Consider the following 19,229-nt stretch of genomic DNA (forward strand, 5'->3'; position numbering starts at 1 on the left):
AGGGGCGCGAACCTGCGACCCTCGTGTTGGTAGGCAGGGAATCTACCGCTACACTACCCGGACGCCCAACAGTGTGTGTTAAATGCTAAAAAAAAAATAGGCCATTGACACTTTCAGACAGCCAGAATAAAATTGAAACTTCCAGTTAAAACTTTCGAAATAATGTCATCTGAATAAAACACTGTAAAGCAGGCGCGGGTAATATTATGTCCTTCTGTGTCCAGGGTCATACTTTCCAAGCTCCAAGAGGTCATTTTGCTGAGGTCTGTTTGCAGTTATTTATATTCAAAACGTGGGGAAACATAAATGCTTCAATTCTGCTGACAGTGGATCCTCATGCAGCTAATAGTGGAGGTTTGTCTGCTGCTGAACTTCTGGATGTGTCCTGTGAAAACCTTTGTCCCAAGAGAGATATAGGCTACTCGGTACACTGTACTGTACACTACTAAATGGACATGTTTACTCCACTCGTTACACTTTTGACCGTAGCTTACTATTATAGATGCTTTATAAATACGGCAGGTATTGGATGGCTTTTCACCACAGATAACTACAGAGAAGCGGACAGATAAACCATGTTCTGGATATTCACAGGGAATTTGTAGGAGGACAGACTTATGATTGGTGTATGTTACAGCTCACATTTCATTTCTCTGTAAGGTTTTACCTTTGATTAGGCCATAAGAGGACTATTGGGAAATGTTTCACATCTGGCATTATATCTTTTCTCCTTTAATATTCTGATATCAGTGTCTCTGTCTGTCTGATGACTTCCTGCCTGTTACTAGAGGAGCTTTCAAATTCCCCACTGTAAACTATTGGCGCTTGAATGCGTCTGCCAAGTTATTGTTTCAGTTGGGAGAAACATGATCTTAATTCTGTTTTGGCAACACGAGGCTACCAGCTACAGCAGAGAGACTGACTAACCGTTTTGGTCTCGGTTGTCTGTTGTGTGTGTGCGTCAGAAAGCTCGCGACAGAGTGTGTGTGTGTGTGTGTGTGTGTGTGTGTGTGTGTGTGTGTGTGTGTGTGTGTGTGTGTGTGTGAAAGCTCGCGACAGAGAGCTGCGAGAGCTTTCTCATGTCAAAAAGTCAAAACATTTTTTGTTTGCCTATAACCTATTGCATAATCTTCCCATTAAAATCCCATTAAAAATATATATTATTTGTGTGTGTGTGTGTGTGTGGGTGTGTGTGTGTGTGTGAGTGTGTGTGTGTGTGTGTGTGTGTGTGTGTGTGTGTGTGTGTGTGTGTGTGTGTGTGTGTGTGTGTGTGTGTGTGTGTGTGTGTGTGTGTGCATGTCTGCGCGCCTGCGTGCACGCGTACGTGTTGTCTTGTCCACTAACTTGAAGAAGGCATACTTATTTCTTTATAAACTAGAAAGAACCCTGGGCCAAGAACTGTCCTCGCAAGATCTGTCACAAATAAGGGATTGTTTCCACCAAGTATATTTATAAAAACACAAAGAAGCATTGATTTATTTTCCTTGTGACTTTCTCTTTTGTAGTCTAGTAAGTAAGTCATACAGTACACCTTGACGAATGCAAATGATGACTTGCGGTTCCAAAATGAGCTAACCACCAACTTGGAAACTAACCAAACTAACCCATGTGACTATAAGTGAGTGGAGCGAACATTGCGATCCATATTGTAGAGCTCCTGCTGTTGTGAGGCTAAAAACTAAAAGAGGCATGACCCCACAAAATAATTATAGCTATACGCTACCTCTTAAAAGAGAGTAACAGTTTTGTTCTCTTTGGCAACGAGCAGTAATTGCAGATGATATCCAAACAGTGTTGCATAATGTGACATTAGTTAGTTAGTTCGGTCACCACCCGCAATGTTAGCAGAGGCCGCAGAAAAAATAGCTTGTTATCCTACTTCACACAAGAGTTGTCGGGACGCTATTCACCAATATGTTCCAACGCAGGGGTCAGCCAATTACTTCCTATTGTGTTTACACTTCCTGTGACAGTACAGTACTTATATTGTGTTCATATGTTAGCTGAGGTGAATTAAGGTGTGTGCAGACCCCTAAGAGCCACCAGTTTTTTTGTGTTTGGCCAGCTATAGGGCTAGCTGGCCAAGATATTGTCTGTCTTAGCTTAGATTTGCTTTTTATTCTCTCTACTGTTCCTTTACCTTGTGTTTTTGTATTTTAATTATTGACTATCATGTAATGTGTTTTTTTTCTTGGACCCCAGGAAGACTAGGGGCCCTATCGTCGCAACGGTGGTAATTTTGCGTTAGCGCCCATTTTGCTCTGGAATAGCGCCGCGCAAAGCCCTAATTGTGGGCGTGTCGGGCCGCTGGGCTTCACGTCATCTCAGCGCAAACCTGCATAGGCGTGTTTATGCCCATAAGGATTCACAAGGTGAAATCACTCCCCTTAAAAGCCACAGCGTCAATAGCCTAAATCAGAATTGTCCACTCTGGTTAAGCCATTGACTGCGGTCACGCCATCTGCGCTGTGGAGAAGCTGGTCTTGCATGCGTGCAATTGCAGGGAAAGAGGTTACTGTACTGGCCGGACACTACAGGTGTTGTGCCAAAAAGTGATTTGCGTTTTGAATTGGATTAGGGGAACGAGGGTCTGTGTGTAGCCACGGGTACTGGAGGGGGGTCTCCCCCGGAGAAGGTGGGAGCTGGACAGGTAGGCAGGCTGGGTGGTGGGCTGGGGGTGGGTCGGTGCCGTGGGTGTTTTGGGCCGGCCATGGGGCTCACAGGGTGGGGAGAGGCAGCTTGGCACAACACCATCACAACTTTCTCAAAAGCAATCTACTGTTACTTTACTTTACTTTACTTTATTGCATTTAGCAGACGCCTTTGTCCAAAGCGACTTACAACAACACATCTCATCAGAATACATAAGAAATACACAGAACAATAGAAAGTAATAAATATAAGAATGTAGCGTAGTAAAAAGCATGCAATACAATCAATAAGAGTCAGATATCCTGGTCTATCCTGAACTAGAGTAACACCTTATGGGGATACAAATAATGTAAAAAATAGTCAGGGGCGTAGCTAGCAGCATGTGAGCGTTTAAGAAATGGTTAAAATTCAGAAGGGCCCAGGTGTAGGCCGAAAAGGTGGGTCTTTAGTCTCCGGCGAAAAATTGTGATTCGGCCATTCTGATCGAGGGGGGAAGCTCATTCCACCACTGAGGAGCCAGTGAGGAAAAAAGTTGCGATCGGGACAAGCGACCTTCGGGCACACGTAGTGGTGGAGGGGCGAGGCGAGCTGGACAGGTGGAGGAGCGGAGGGAGCGATGCAATGTTTGGAAACTTACCAAAGATTGCAGATATGGCGGGCTGACCGGTGAACTGACCGGTAGGCCAGCACCAGTGTCTTGAACCTGATGCATGCCAGGATGGGACGGATGGGATGTGTGTTACCTCACACCACAAACCTGTATGGTCGAGAATTATGTAGCCTAATAAAACAAACGAATTCTCATTTTTAAATCAAGGTGTGTTTTTTCTGCAATGTAGGCTATAGTTGAAAATCAATGTGGAGGAGACAAGAGTGTGTGCAGGCGCGAGCTGTTGGAGTGACATCCATGCCGTGCGGTGTGTAAATCCAAGCAAGGATTTCCTGCACTGCGCGCGGAGAATACTGTCTGCGCTCAGGCATACGCCTGGTGTAGTGGGTTTTTTTGCGCTAAGACCAGCTGGCGTAAAAATTTAGAGCACCCAAGGCCATTTTTTCTAACACATTGCGCTGGAACGCCTATTTTGGCACGGTCAACGGCCAAACCTCTCTTTGTGCTCGGAACATACCGACGGTATCTTCACCAGAGCGCAAAATTACACTTGCGGGAGGGAGATGATAGGCTAGAGGCCCACGGACATGCCTGGGCCACGCCTACACCTGCGTCTGCGCTTAGACCCCAGCGCAAAACTGGACGGTGGAGGCAAACGATAGCTTAAGAAGATAGCAATAAGAGGCACGCAAACGGCAGCGCAAACAATAGTGCCGTACGACGATAGGGCCCTAGCTGTCGCCCAGGCGGCAGCTAATGGAGATCCTTTTTAATAAACAAATAAACCAGTGAGTCAGACTAGGTTTGAGCAGGTAAAACAGACAGCGTTTTGAACAGGAAGTTGTAACACAACTGGGTCAAGTGGGCGGGGCTACATAAGGTGAATAGTAACCTACAGAGTGAGTCTATTGTGTTATCTCTGCCCACCATGTGTCACCACAGACACCAAGTTCATAAATGCTGCAATACTGAAAACACAAAGGCTTCCATTAATGTGCCATAGCCTCAATCACTATTGTTTTAATTAAGTCTGTGATAGATAGTGACTTAACGGACATTTATTTACATGAAGATCTTTGAGATTATATAACTTTAAAACGTGGTGAGGGGGCATTTGAAAATGGCCATGCCAGTTTTTCCCTCACCAAAAATTAACCTAAATTTGGAGCGTTATTGCACCCCCTTCCCCACATGGCTGCTACCAATGGATTCCTTAGGTCTTCTAGTTTCATATGAGACCAGGATCTCCCTTCTAGCTTTAAAAATGAGCCCGCTACAGCCTTTGAAATACAGCAATGTCGCGCCGCGAGAAGTAGAAGAGGAGTTCAACTGGGGGGCAGAGAATACAACTGAGGGGGCAAAGCACAAAGCTAATTTAGCCAAACTAGCCAAATGTTAGCAAGGAGACCTAGTGACAGCCTGGTCTACCGAAATTCGGTTCCCTCCTTCCCTCGGGGCATATATAGGATGTCTAGCTGCTGAAGGAACAGATTTTATTATTTATTTATCCTTTATTTAACCAGGAGAAAAAAACCCATTAAGACATGTACCGTAGTCTCTTTTGCAAGGGTGACCTGGCCAGGCAGCAACATAGAATCATACAATTAAGAACAGTACAATTGCAAGAATACTAAAAACAAGGGATATACACAGATCTGTTCAATGAAACAATAAAACAGCGCCTTATGAAAAACAGTTGCATTCTTCCTTTACAAAATTTTGGGCAAGCATTTTGAACTCCCCAAGAGTCAATAAGGCATCAAGGTGGAGTACATATTGCAGCCTGTTCCATGCCTCAGGAGCACTATAGGAGAAGGCAGACTTCCCCAACTCTGTGAAGGCCCCGGGTGCTTTGAGTAGCATCCACCTAGAGCAGTGGTTCCCAACCACCGGGCCGCGGACCGGTACCGGGCCGCAACGCATTTGGTTCCCGGGCCGCGAGCCCGGTCCAAAAAAAAACAAAAACCATAAATAAACGTCAACTTGAAACTATGTTTCAACTACCACACAGCCTATAATATTATAGCCTATGTTTATATATGATATATATATATATATATATATATATATATATATATATATTTATAAAACGGCTCTCTCAAATCAAGCAATCTGATTGGTTCACAGCCATTGTATAATTCCAGTAACCGAGTTCAATAACCCATGGCCATGGGTTATTGGTTGCCATGGCAACTCTCTTACTAAGAGAGTAATAATAAGGCTTACCTCAAATGACAACGTAGAAAAAGAAATGGCGGAGACAGCTCTCAGATCCTTGTGAATCGATCTTCGCTTATAACTTTACTAATACTTCGCAGAAAATGATGTTTTGTACAAGAATAGATGCGGGCTAATGTCTTCTTTGCAAAAGAAAGGCTGTTAACCCCGCATTTAACTCCGCATTTAACCCCGTAACATTAGTTGGTGTCAGCTTTGCAGAGAGCATTCAGCTTCTCAACAAGCGCTGAGAATGCAGCGCTGCGGCTCGAGCTGCCTGTCGGGGTTTCCAGAAAAATCTCAGCTACTCAGCAAGCGCCAGGATTGGCCAATGTCAACTTCAGTCTCCAGAACGATCCAATCAAATCACCCGCATGTTCTTGCGGTCCCGCCTTACAGTAGTGTTTCAACTGACTCTATCAGAATGACATGCCAGTCGGAGTCGGACTTATAGTATTATTATTATTATTATATTATCATACTTGGAAACCGTTTTATAAAAGCAATATAGCACTCGAGCAGCGTGTGTTGTGGAATATATCCCGCTGATAAACTGTTATCCCACTCGGCCTGCGGCCTCGTGGGATAACAGTTTATCAGCGGGATATATTCACCACAACACACTTGCTCTCGTGATATATTGCTTAAATATATATATATATATATATATATATTTTTTTTTTTTTTTTTTTTTTTAATTGACAACCGGTCCACAACTTTTTTGCCCATCTATCTACCGGTCCGCGGCACAAAAAAGGTTGGGAACCCCTGACCTAGAGGACCGAGTCAGATAAGTGGGGTCAGAGAAGGAGAGCAGGCTACTAAGGTACAGGGGGAGCCTACCAATAACAGCCTTATAAATAAAAACAAGGAAATGAAATTGCCTCCGTGCATAAAGCGAGGACCAGTTCACCAATTGATACAGGCTACAGTGGTGAGTAAGTGCCTTAGCAGTGGTAATAAACCGCAAGGAAGCATGATACACAGGATCCAGCCTCTTATAGATACAAAATATAAAATAGATACAGTTGCTCAGACTTCAAGGAGGTGAAACGACAGAACCCCAGCACGTCACCCACCCTACCGGACGAACTCAACGCGTTCTACGCTAGGTTCGACCCCTCTGCCAGAGCGCCTCCCCTCCTCTCCCACCCCTCTCCCCCTCTCCTCCCCCCCATCACCCCCCCCTCCCTCCTCCCCCCCACCACCCCTCCTCCTCTCCTCCCCCCCCACCTCTCCCCCCCCATCACCCCTCTCCTCCCCTCCTCCCCCCCCTCCACCTCTCCCCCCCCATCACCCCTCTCCTCCCCTCCTCCCCCCCCTGCCACCTCTCCCCCCCCATCACCCCTCCCCCTCGCCGCCCCCCCACCACCCCTCCTCCTCTCCCCCCCCAATCACCCCCCCTCCCCCCTTCCTCCCCCCCACCCCCCGATCACCTCCCCTCCCCCCTTCCTCCCCCCCACCCCTCAGCACCCGCACCCCCCCCCATTCCCACCTAACCACCAACCCCACCCACCCTCCACCCCCCACAGACCGCCCCCTCACCATCACTGAGGATGAAGTGTGCCGGTCGTTCCTGCGTATCAACCCACGCAAGGCGGCCGGCCCGGACGGCATCCCTGGGCGGGTCCTCAAGGCCTGCGCCCACCAGCTGGCAGCCGTGTACACAGACATCTTCAACCAGTCCCTCTCCCTCCGACGAGTTCCCTCCTGCTTCAAGGCAGCAACAATCATCCCCATTCCCAAACAGCAAAAAGTGACCAGCCTCAATGACTGGCGCCCTATAGCCCTCACACCAATAGCCAGCAAGTGCCTTGAAAAGCTGGTCATATCAAAGATCCGTCCCACACTCCCCCCGGACCACGACCCGCTGCAGTTTGCATACCGCCCCAACAGGAGCACAGCGGATGCAGTAGCACACGTGCTCCACACCGCCCTGTCCCACCTGGAGGGGAAGGACACCTATGTGAGAATGCTGTTCGTGGACTACAGCTCAGCATTCAACACCATAGTACCCTCCAGGCTGGTAAGCAAACTCAGGGACCTGGGACTAAACACAGCGATGTGCGACTGGATCCTGGACTTCCTGACAGACCGCCGCCAGGTGGTGAGGGTGGGCAACCTCACCTCCTCCCCGCTGACCATCAGCATAGGAGCACCCCAGGGGTGCGTCTCCAGCCCCTTCTGGTACGACCTCTACACCCACGACTGCGTGGCGACTCAAACTTCAAACACCATCGTGAAGTTTGCAGACGACACAGCAGTCGTGGGGCTGATCTCGGGGGGCGACGAGACGGCCTACAGAGAGGAGGTGAGGGTCCTGGAACAATGGTGCCAGGACAACCACCTCTCTCTGAACGTCTCCAAGACCAAGGAGATCATTGTGGACTACAGGAGAGGGGGGGGCACACACCCCCCAATCACCATCAACGGCACAGTGGTGGAAAGGGTGGACAGCTTCAAGTACCTGGGAGTCAACATCCACCAGGACCTGACCTGGGCCGGCCACACCGCCACTGTTGTCAAAAAGGCCCAACAGCGAATACACGGACTCAGGCGCCTGAAGAAGTTTGGGCTAAGGAAAGAAATCCTCAGGGACTTCTACAGAGGCACCATTGAAAGCCTGCTGACTGGCTGCTTCACCGCCTGGTACGGGAACTGTACCACCATGGACCGCAGGGCGCTACGGAGGGTGAGGCGCGCGGCCCAGCACGTAACAGGAGACGAGTTGCCAGAACTGCACGAACTGTATAACCAGCGGTGCCTCAGGAGGTCCCTGAAGATCATCAAAGACACAAACCATCCCCACAACAGCCTGTTCTCCCTGCTACCCTCAGGGAGGAGATACAGGGTTCCAAAAACACGCACAAATCGCTTGAGGAACAGTTTCTTCCCGCAGGCCACGAGACTCCTAAATATGCACAAATAGTGCAGTAGTCGTACCGCAGTACCGTACTGCAGCTGCTACTATTACGGATGCCTAACGTTTAATTGTAAATTTAAGTGTATGTTTAATAAGGTGCCTAACGTTTAATTGTAAATTTAAGTGTATGTTTAATAAGGTACATGCTATTTGCACATGTATGTATAAAACGTCGAATTTGGAATGTCTGAACACGTCTAACGTATGCACATGACATGTGCACCTATGTGCAATGAATATGCCACTGTCGTATAAGCCACCGACTTGTCTTATTGCTTATAAGATGCCTATTTCTTATTGCCTTATTGCTGTCTTATTGCTTATTGATGCCTATTTCTTATTGCCTATTACTTATTACTTGTTGCCTATTTGTACTATGTCGTAAACGGAGTCCACTGCACAAGAATTTCACACGTGGTACTTGTACCATGGAGTGACAATAAAAATCTTGAATCTTGAATCTTGAATCTATCTGATGCTTGAGCTTGTATGTCCTTTAAATCTATTAGTATATATATAATTGAAGATGTGGACTTTGTCTCAACTTCTGTGTCCGGCCACAGCTATGCCGTTTTACGTGTGATCGGGCGGAAACCTTCAGAGTGTGTAAAGGGCACCCGTGCGGTGTGACCTGAGCCGGATTTTTTAATTAGGCTAATTAGCTAATGATGTGATGTCATCAGTGATGTCATCAGTGATGATGTCAACAGTGATGTCATAAGGGCGCACACACACACAGATGCATTGTGACAAGACTGATCAGTCATGTCACACACACAAGAGGCCTTATGACAAGACTGATCATTGATGTCATAGGGGGCACACACACACACACACACACACACACACACACTGATAATGTTATCAGTGAGATCATAATGGGGCGCGCACACACACACACACACGGAGTCATTGTGACATCACGATGCAATAACATTTAGTGAGCAACACACACACACACACACGCGTGAATAGGGAGGGCGAGGCCGAGCTACGGGCGAGGCCGCGCAGCCTATATATATAAAATGTAGTATGTGGATAATGTTTGTTTGTTTCAAGTCCAGCAGATAGCCATCCACTGAGGAGGCGTGAAGCCAGCAGATAGCCATCCACTCACGGTTTAGTTTTCAATTTTGACAATTTTGACGGAGTAAATCCTGAATCCAAGACTTGGGAAAACAAAAATGCTTGAGCAGGATTGGAATTTCCAGCTGGAAGCACTGACTCTCCTATCCTCACCTATTGACCTTCAAAATTATAGTATAGTAGTTGTTTCGCATTGCCTTCCTTTAAGTCCAATACTCTTACATTCTGGATCCTCTACGAACTTAATATTTTTCCCAAAGTGGACACACAATGTGCCCAAATACTATTCTTCACATATCGAAAAGTATTGTTAAGTAGCCGATATTGCTGCCTATGGTCTGGCCCTGATCCCATTTCACAGCTCATGGGAAGCAGACAGTAGCTATAGGATGACAGCGGTGCCCCACGGAGCAGGAGAATCTGAAAGGTGCATTTCAGGAAACTTGAGAAGACTAGAGGAACTTTTGAGTGATGCTGATGTCAGCCTTTACGGCCCTACAGCTCATAAAATGTATACTAGAATAAAGATCGAGGGGTGTACTGTAAAATACAACAGAATGACACAAAATACAGCAAAGCAGAGATCAACAAACTATAACTTAATTGGACATGCAGATGGAAAACTGTTTTTGGTCTGCACGCACGCACGCACGCACGCACCGCACACACACACACACACACACACACACACACACACACAGACAGATCATGTGAGTTGAGGGAAGGCGGGGGCAGTGAGAGCCTCTGTAGCTGTGCTGGTCTGCAGTCTGTAGCTGCAGTAGGAGCTCCAAACTCCCACACATGACAACAACAAATCAAATGAGACGTTTCCAATAAAGTTATGAAAGTGGATCCACTTGATGTCAAGGCTGGGAGGAACTCCACACTGATGCAGCAACATGCGCACACAAACACAACTGTTCCTCCTCTCCTTCGCTCTCCCTCTCAAGCTGCTTTTCATGCGAGTGGTTAGGGTGTATGGAAATAAAAAATGCAGGGAACATTTTCACTAAACGCAATTTAGTGAAAAGGCTTGTGCACTCGCTTGATGCGGAGAAGTTACTTTTCAATCAAGACATGATGTGATAAATGGTGATGACAATATATGTAAAGGCTAATGACATCAGTTTGGCTGTTCCAGTAAATGTTTCAGTCTCTTAGAACAACAGTTCAGTTGCTTTGGATGGTCTGAAAAGCTGTCTAAATATTGCATCTATCTCTCTATGACTTTCTGATCCCATGCTTTATATAATGCATGGTCATGGTTGTATGACTGTTAGAATTAGAATTAGAATTAGAACAGGCCTAATTGTATTTCTCTGTTTTCGTCTTCGGGCAACATAAAATATGGCCTTGGCCAATACCAATCAATTCTTGATATTCTTGAATCAAATCAGGAAGCCAAATTATTCACTTCAACCCAACTGATGGAAACAAACCTAATTCACTTTTGCTCAATATTAATTTGACAATTGAACAGGAACACATAGCTTCTGTCTCTGTCGTCCATCTCTCTCTCTGTCCTGGTTTCTAGCAGTGAGTGTGGGCGTTCAAAGCCGTGCATGCCCCCGCGCGCCCCCCCCCCCCCCCCCCCCCCCCCCCCCTTCCACTCCTGTTATTCCACTTTAAAACCAGCAGGTTTACCATTTGTAAGCCGCTGGGGAAAGTGTGAGGGATTAACGTTAGTGTTGGACACTGTCGCCCCGCCAGGTGGATTTCATTTGACTGGCATGTTTTTGGCCTCTGCTGAACCTCCGTCTCAAGTCACTGTGAGAAAAACGATGAGGGAGTCATGTGATTGTTTTAGGGGAATGAAGATGCAACGCTGCGCTCGCTCTTTTGGCTTCCTCGAGCTTATAAAGGCAGAAAAAGATCATATGCATCCAAAGCGCGGCCAGAAGGGATGTAGCAAATACAAGAAATGAAGCAGGCTGACAAACAGGCCTGGATTAACACAGTGTGATGCCCCTGGGTGACCCAGACTTGGAAGTCCCCCCCCCCCCCCCCCCCCCCCCCCCCCACACACACACACACATAAAAAGTGAAATTGACAACAGACACATACCAAACACAAGACACAATGTAGATGATGGGGACTAATATCATCACACATGAATACAATTCATGTGTGGTGATGATATTATTATTATTATTAAGCTTTCCAGTCATACTCAATTTCTGCAATAGACTACTTGCACAACTCCACTACTTCCTGAAATGAGTAGGGCATCTTAGTTTCCTGTCCTACACTATTGGATGAACTGATTAATGTCAGGTGTGCCTGACTGCTGCAGTCACAACAACAGTGATCAGGCACACCTGACATTAATCAGTTCATCCAATAGTGTAGGACAGGAAACCAAGATGCCCTACTCATTTCAGGAAGTAGTGGAGTTGTGCAAGTAGTCTATTCCAATATTTTTTAGGGGTCCTATATGCAGAAATATTAAAATAGAAATAGGCAAAAATAACACATTTATAATGCATGCAAAAAAACAGGATGGATTACCATAAAGTGGGCATGTCTGTAAAGGGAAACTTGTGGGTACCCATAGAAACCATTATTATTCAGATATCTTGAGGTAAGAGGTCAAGTGACCCCTTTGAATATGGCCATGCCCGTTTTTCCCTTGCCAAAATGTTGTCTACATTTGGAGCAGTATTTAGCCCCCTTGCCGACGAGCTAGCATGTCAGGGTTATCAATGGATGCCTTAGGTCTTCCAGGTTCATATGATATCAGGACCTTGGCTCTAGCTTTAAAAATGAGCCGGGTACAGCCTCTGAAAGACAGTCAAATTAGCAGAATCATTTTGGCTGATGCCCCAGGGCAGCTGATGCCCCAGGGCACTCACCCTGCCCATATAGTTGCTAATCCGAGCTCGCCGACAAAGCTTCTTGAAGACTCGATTGATAGACTTGATGATCCAAAGAACATAATATGAAACAATGAAGGAATGTTTCAGTCACTTTTTAATTAATGCTCATGTCAAATGGCTTACTTACAATCATGTGGCTACTGGCTAAGATGAATTTCTAACAGTAGAATACAAAAGAAAAGCACGTGGCTGAAATCACTTTACTCCATTTGTATTTCAATGAAGACGTCAGGAAAAGTTAACATCCGTATATCGCAAACCTCCGTCTGCTAAAGAGAGGGATTAAGGAGATGAGTTTGAGGACAAAGTGTTTACTACCTACAACTGAGCAAGCATTCTTGTGTCTCCCTCTCTCTCTCTCTCTCTCTCTCTCCACACACACACACACACACACACACACACACACACACACACACACACACACACACACACACACACACACACACACAGAGTCTAGGAGAGAGCATCCTTTGGACCGCAGCGCGTCGAGATAAATAAAGCGATCTAAAGCTGGTCTCTGGGCTCAGCGCAGTGAGTTACAGTGAGCGTGAAAGAATGCAGATGTCAACATCTCACGCCGGCCGCAAATTTGCAGTTGTGACACTACTGAGGTTTCCCCGGCCACCAAACCCCCTCTCCTCCTCCGCCCGTCCTCCTGGGACCCCTCCCTCGCTCCCTCCAGAGCCAGCAATTCGTGACAAAGAGAGACAGCAACTGTGTCTTCCTCCATGATATCAAGATTTAAGAGCGACGGGGTGAAAAACTGTCCCATGTGATGGAGATATAAACGCCGTTCTTTATTATTGTTGTTGCTGCAGGTTATCATAAGAGGACGTTGCTGTCGCTGTGCCTTTAAGGCTCATTAATATTAACGACCACTCTGTTCTGATTGGCTAACCGTTTCAAGAGTGACAGGTGAGACACCGCGGCCGGCAGCTACAGGTAGAGAAACCCCCGGTAAATAGACAGTGACAACCGCTCAACCGCTTTGGGGGGGAAAATGATAATGGTCGAACCGTTACAGAAGTCCAAACAGCTCGTTTAGATGCTCGCTTTTCTAATATGAATTGTGTGGATTTGTTTGGCGTTTTGATACTTTCAGCATTTAGATACGCAACACAGTCTCTTAGAAAATTGTGAAATAGTAACATTGGTCCATAGCCAAAAACGTTTCTATTTCACAATTTCGACTCTAAAATTATTAAATGGAAAAGTTTTTATAGCACATCCAATTCCTTTATGATCAAAGAGACGAGGGGGATCCTGTTTTACACGATTTTAGGAAACGAGCTGCAACTTCACAAATTCAAAAAACACGTACAAAAATCCAAAGCTAATACGATAGAAATGTGCCGCAAAACAAGAAATGCGCCGTAGAATGCCAAAGCAAATACATGAACAGGAAATGTGCTGCAAATTCAGAAAGGATGCAAAATGAAAAACACATGCAAACCACGAAAACAAATCGCTGCATATCCAGTCAGCACAACAGAAATGCTCCAGGCCTCTAGGGTGCGCTAAGTGCACTAAGTTGGTTTTCAACACAAGAGAGAGGCTCTATCATCCAGTCTAGATCAAGCTGGTTTAAACGTCCACGCGCGGTCTTGACCCGTCATGTGTGATTGTGGGGCGGTATCGATCTTTATAAGAAGAGAAGACAAAGGAGTTGACAAGAAACTTGTCTTGTCCCCCGCTGCCAAACCAAACGGTCTGTGTGTGTCTCTCTCTCGCTCTCTCTCTCACTCTCTCGTCGAAAAACTGACCGACTCCACTTAGCGCTCCCCTAGAGGCCTGGAGCATTTCCGTTGGGTTGACCGGAGCACATTTCTGTTGCGTTAGTTTCTCATGTGTTTTTGATCTTGCATTGTTTCTGAATTCGAAGTGCGTTTCCTGATCATGTATCTTCTTTGGCATTCTGTGCCGCGCTTCTTCTTTTGCGGCTTTGGATTTTCAGACGCGTTTTTGAATTTGCAGCGCTTCTGAACGATGCAAATGATTTCTCTTAATGCAATTGATTTGCATCCATATATATCATATTTTACTTTTTAATTTGTCTACTCACTGTCATATACTGTAAATATATATGTCATATTTAAAGCTGCAGTAGGCAACTAGGTAACTGGTCTGTGATGATTAAAGGAACAAGAAATAATTTGCAAAAAATCTAGGTTGGTTGCTGCTTAGCAGTGAGTTTGTATTTGATGCCTACATTTAGATTGACGACACCAGAATTTCCTTTGAGACAGGTGCAGTGTTTCCCATACATAAAGGAATTTGTGGCGGGCCGCCACAATAATATTTTGACCGCCACAATAAGATGTTGACCAAAATTTTTTTTTTTTTTTTTTTTTTTTACAGTGCACCTGAACGTTAACCTGACGCTGCCAGATGGACGGTATAGCTCCACATAGGTTTCACTATTAACCAGTCAATCTGGGTTTGAAGTCACCAGACCCGCTGACGGAGGCGGGCACTTTGTCCAAGCTACTTGGCAGGTGATTGGATGACCCATCTGTCTATCACCGCTGGTGGGTGTTAACTTCAACCAATCAGATCGCGGAAGGTGCCTGTGGATGATCTCCGTGGTATTCATTGATTGAGTCCTCGCGGTCGTAAAGTCACCTTCGAAGCATTTAGTTAGATTATAACGAACTAGTTGTGTGGCTTAGCCTTCCCAAATGTTGAGGGTCGTATTTTAGAATTTAATACATAGAATTGGGAACGTTACATTCAATTTCATTCACGGCCTGTCACTTCCGCGGCGGCAGCCATGTTGACGAGTGAAAAGAACTACAAAGACCATGTACCCACTACTTGCCCAGACGAGCCAGAGCCCGCCTACGGCCGCCGCTGATTGGTCGAGCCGGCATGGCTCGACCAATCATCTTAACTGCCTGTGCAGGTCCAGACCGTCACGGAGAACCAAATGCAATGTGAGTTCACGTGACGGGCGGTTTACCAGGCTACCTGAACGCAACATGCAAGATATCCGCTGAATAAGTGTCCAATAAATGTTCATGTCATTCTGGCCAATACTTCTGTTATAGCATTTCAGTCTGGAATATGGAATATCTTTCAATAATCTATGATTTAGCTGCTAAATTGTCAAATACCGCCATCTGCTCGCTACCCAGGCACTTATGTATGTACTTAACCCAACTAACTTAACCTAACTAACTATCCGGTGTGCACAACACTGTCAGCCTAAACTCCGGCTGACACCCCAAAAACCTACAATCCGCTACAGAAAAATGTATATTGTTTGTTTATTAACTGGCCCCTCGCCTTCTATCATTTCACGAAAGTGGCAAAGCAAGTTGAGTATCCCTGACCTATAGGGAGAAATTTAGTTTGTCATTGTAAACCCACAGCACAGTAATGATGACATGTTCTTCATAGATCTAGCCTTTTAATTTTGCTCTTAAGCTTTCTCAAAGTACACCAAATTCATGCATTTTACTTTAAAAGGTTAAAAAAAATCTCGCGGGGGGGCATGCCCCTGCACCCCCCTAGGGGGTCTGCGGTCCACCCCCACAAATTCTCTAAATCCTGTGGGAAACACTGCAGGTGTATATTTACATTACAATCTTGCCTATAGCAGCAGCTTTATCTTGACGAAAGATCTCCCTCTACAAAGCCCAGACAACTAGACACGGTTCAAATGAGGATAGGACCGGGGACTCTGTCGAGGGAGATGAGCCACCCATCTCAAAAGGGCTGTTTGCATCTGTCACTCGTAAGAAGATATGCCTCTGGACATTGGCGGAGGAATTTGGCACGGCGAAAAGCACGGAAAAGAAGCCGTGGAAAAGCAAAAGCGATGGAAAAGAAGGGGAAAAATGAAATAAGACAGCGTGGCCTGTTTTGACACATTGTGTCAAACATGCGAGCGATCAGTGTGGCGCGCAGACGACTTCGGCGATCTGCGGCTCTGTGAGGCAGCTGGGGAGAGAGAGGAAGAAAGCAGTGGAGAAGAGATGGAGAGAGAGAGAGAGAGAGAGAGAGAGAGAGAGAGAGACAGTGAGGCCGAGAAGCCATCATCAAGAAATGGCCATTAGGGCGAGTTTGAGACAGAATTGCATTTCTACACTGTTGAGAGTGGAGATATGAAGGAGACTCAGTCAATCAGAGCCCAGCTCTTCAGGGGGGAAAAAACTATGTATGTGGCAAGAAGAGGCAGTGTGCAAATTTTGATTTGTTACACGTGAAGGAAAATGGGCAGGATAACCGCACAGTGCAGATCATCCACTTGCATTTGACTTATTGTTTTGCAGTGAATCCTAATTCATTTTGTCACCTCCTGCTTTGGCAATGTGTGGAATTCCAGTGTCATGCCAGCAAGGCTAACATCGAATTGAAACCAGGAGTAAAGAAGACACAGCGAGCGACAGAGAGAGAGAGAGAGAGAGAGAGAGGGAGAGAGGGAGAGAGAGAGGGAGGGAGAGAGAGGGAGGGAGAGAGAGAGAGGGAGAGAGAGTGTGTCTATCAACAGAGGATCAGTCTGCTGAAAGACAAGGTTCTGAGATTTATTCAGTGGGATTTGTCATTTGGAGTGTGGCGTCAACAAACAGCTTTTCTCTATCATTTCCTGCTCTCTGCAGTGACTTTTTTCTCAGGAGGGAAAAAAGAGAGTCTGCCTCTCAAGTGCTTTATGAGGTGTTAGAACACGGAGTACAGAGACGCAACAGATACAACTGCACAGATAGGGGCGGGGAGGCGGCGCATCGGCGGGGGGAAACTAAATAGATTCCATCCAAAACCGCATGCGTTTAGACTGTCGATGAGCCGCAACTAAACATCCATTTGGTATTTTTGTTGGCCCGTGCCGATGTTAGCCGCGTCGCCTTTTGCACATTGGACCGTCAATGTTGTCGACAGACTGTAACGTGGTAAGATGTGTGATCACTTTGTAGCGCTGACAGGCATGAGGGAAGAGTGATGACACTGCTAGGCGGTTAGCTCGAGCCCTGCACGCATAAGGAGGGCCTTGTGGATCTTTAATTATAAGCTTGGTATAAGAGACTTACCGGTAATACACAAAATACCACCAAATAGCTAATAAGAGGTTCTCTCTCTCTCTCTCGTTATCTCTGTTTTTCTGTCCCTCTGATTTCTTTTACATCTACATTAATATGTTTCCTGTGTGATCATAAGGCTATACAGTAGCAAAAACCAGAGGTGTGATGAAATCAACTTTACTTGAGTCCCAGGTCAGTCTCAAGTCTAAATGTAGACAATCAAGCCACGTCAAAACCAGTCAGTCAGTTCAGTATCAATAGTATCAATCTTAAAGGAAACAAAATATCGAGGACTTTGCAATGCAATATCATTTTAATATGATGATAAAAACTTAGTGCATCATGTAGGCCTAATTCACACACACACACACACACACACACACACACACACACACACACACACGCACAATCCTCAATTGACTTTAGAAACCTTTTCAAGCACAGGTCAAGTCCCATCCAAACGACCTCTGTCCCAGACGCATTGAGCTACATTTACAGCAAAGTGTGAATGCAATATGTCTCCACAATCCACATATAGGATTATACGTAACAGGAAATCAACTTTAATGTGCACATCTGACCAGGAAACATGGCTGCAAATCAGCAAACAGGTGGCAGGCAGCTTGGATGGTAATATACCAAATACCAAGCAAGATGAGGTATTTACGGTCATTTTTTTCTAACGGACATATACGACTAGAGGAAGTCACGTGTGCGTCAATCCACATTTTGGCGAGGGAAAGGGAAATCAAATTTCATTGCGTATTCCCGAGACACGTTTTAATGGCAGGTCTAAACATAATCCAGCAACATCTGCGCTCACTCAATCATGCATTTTCCTGTGCATGTGTGCATACGTGTCTGCGTTTCTATGCACTTGCCAATATTCTAATGCACCGACTAATGGACATACAACCATGATGGGTGGTGTACACAAGTTAATGACGTACTGTGACTGTGAGTGAGTGTCTCGCTTTGGAAAATGTCGACGTGATTGGAACAATGTCGCTGAGGAACAGAACAAGAACCAATCAGCTTTCAGCATGGGTGTCACTGTCTAGTTTGTTTTGCACTCCTTTCTAAGCAGAGTGGTGGGTTCTGCAACCAAACTATCTGTCCAATCAACCACGTTACACAGAGAGGAAGGAAGAGGCATGCTGTGATTGCAAGACAATCCCCATCTTAACTCGTCATTCAGTCTCGCATTCAGTCATGAAATCATGTTTTTTCCCCCTAAAACAAGTGAACAATTTCTACCAATGGGGTGAGATCATTCTTCATTTTTACTAAGCACTAAAAATACGATTTCTACCCACTTAAATTACTTGTTAAAGGAAGGCTTTGCCGATTTTCAACCTGTTTTGTATCATCATAATCTGGGTAATATAAGCAGATGGACAGTGATTACCTTCTCTATATGTTTTGTGCATTGAGAAATCCCCATTCGCCTGCTTGCAGAAACTCCGCCTCCGCCAGCTGGTATGGGTCATTAACGCTTGTTAAGGCTCTCCATGGATGTGCACATATAGAAAAATAAATAAATTAACAATCTGTAGTTCAAACAGCCGCCCTCAAGCAGAACATCTGTTCACTTCCGTCTCAGAATGACACATTTTACGTCATTCTGACGTGGAAGTGCCTGGAATAAACTGCAGAGCTCTTGGCACAGGAAAATATAGAGAAGGTAAAGACTGCCCATCTACATTACCGACATTGTAATGATATACCTGTACAAAGTGGGTTGAAAATCTGCAACGCCTTTCTTTAAGGTGTATGTTTTGGCATACAGAAATACTGCAATGCATTAACATGCATGATGTCGACTGAGTGATGACACACACACAGC

This window comes from Poromitra crassiceps, assembly GCF_964638095.1.
Source record: "Poromitra crassiceps genome assembly, chromosome: 3".
Taxonomy (NCBI): Eukaryota; Metazoa; Chordata; class Actinopteri; order Beryciformes; family Melamphaidae; genus Poromitra; species Poromitra crassiceps.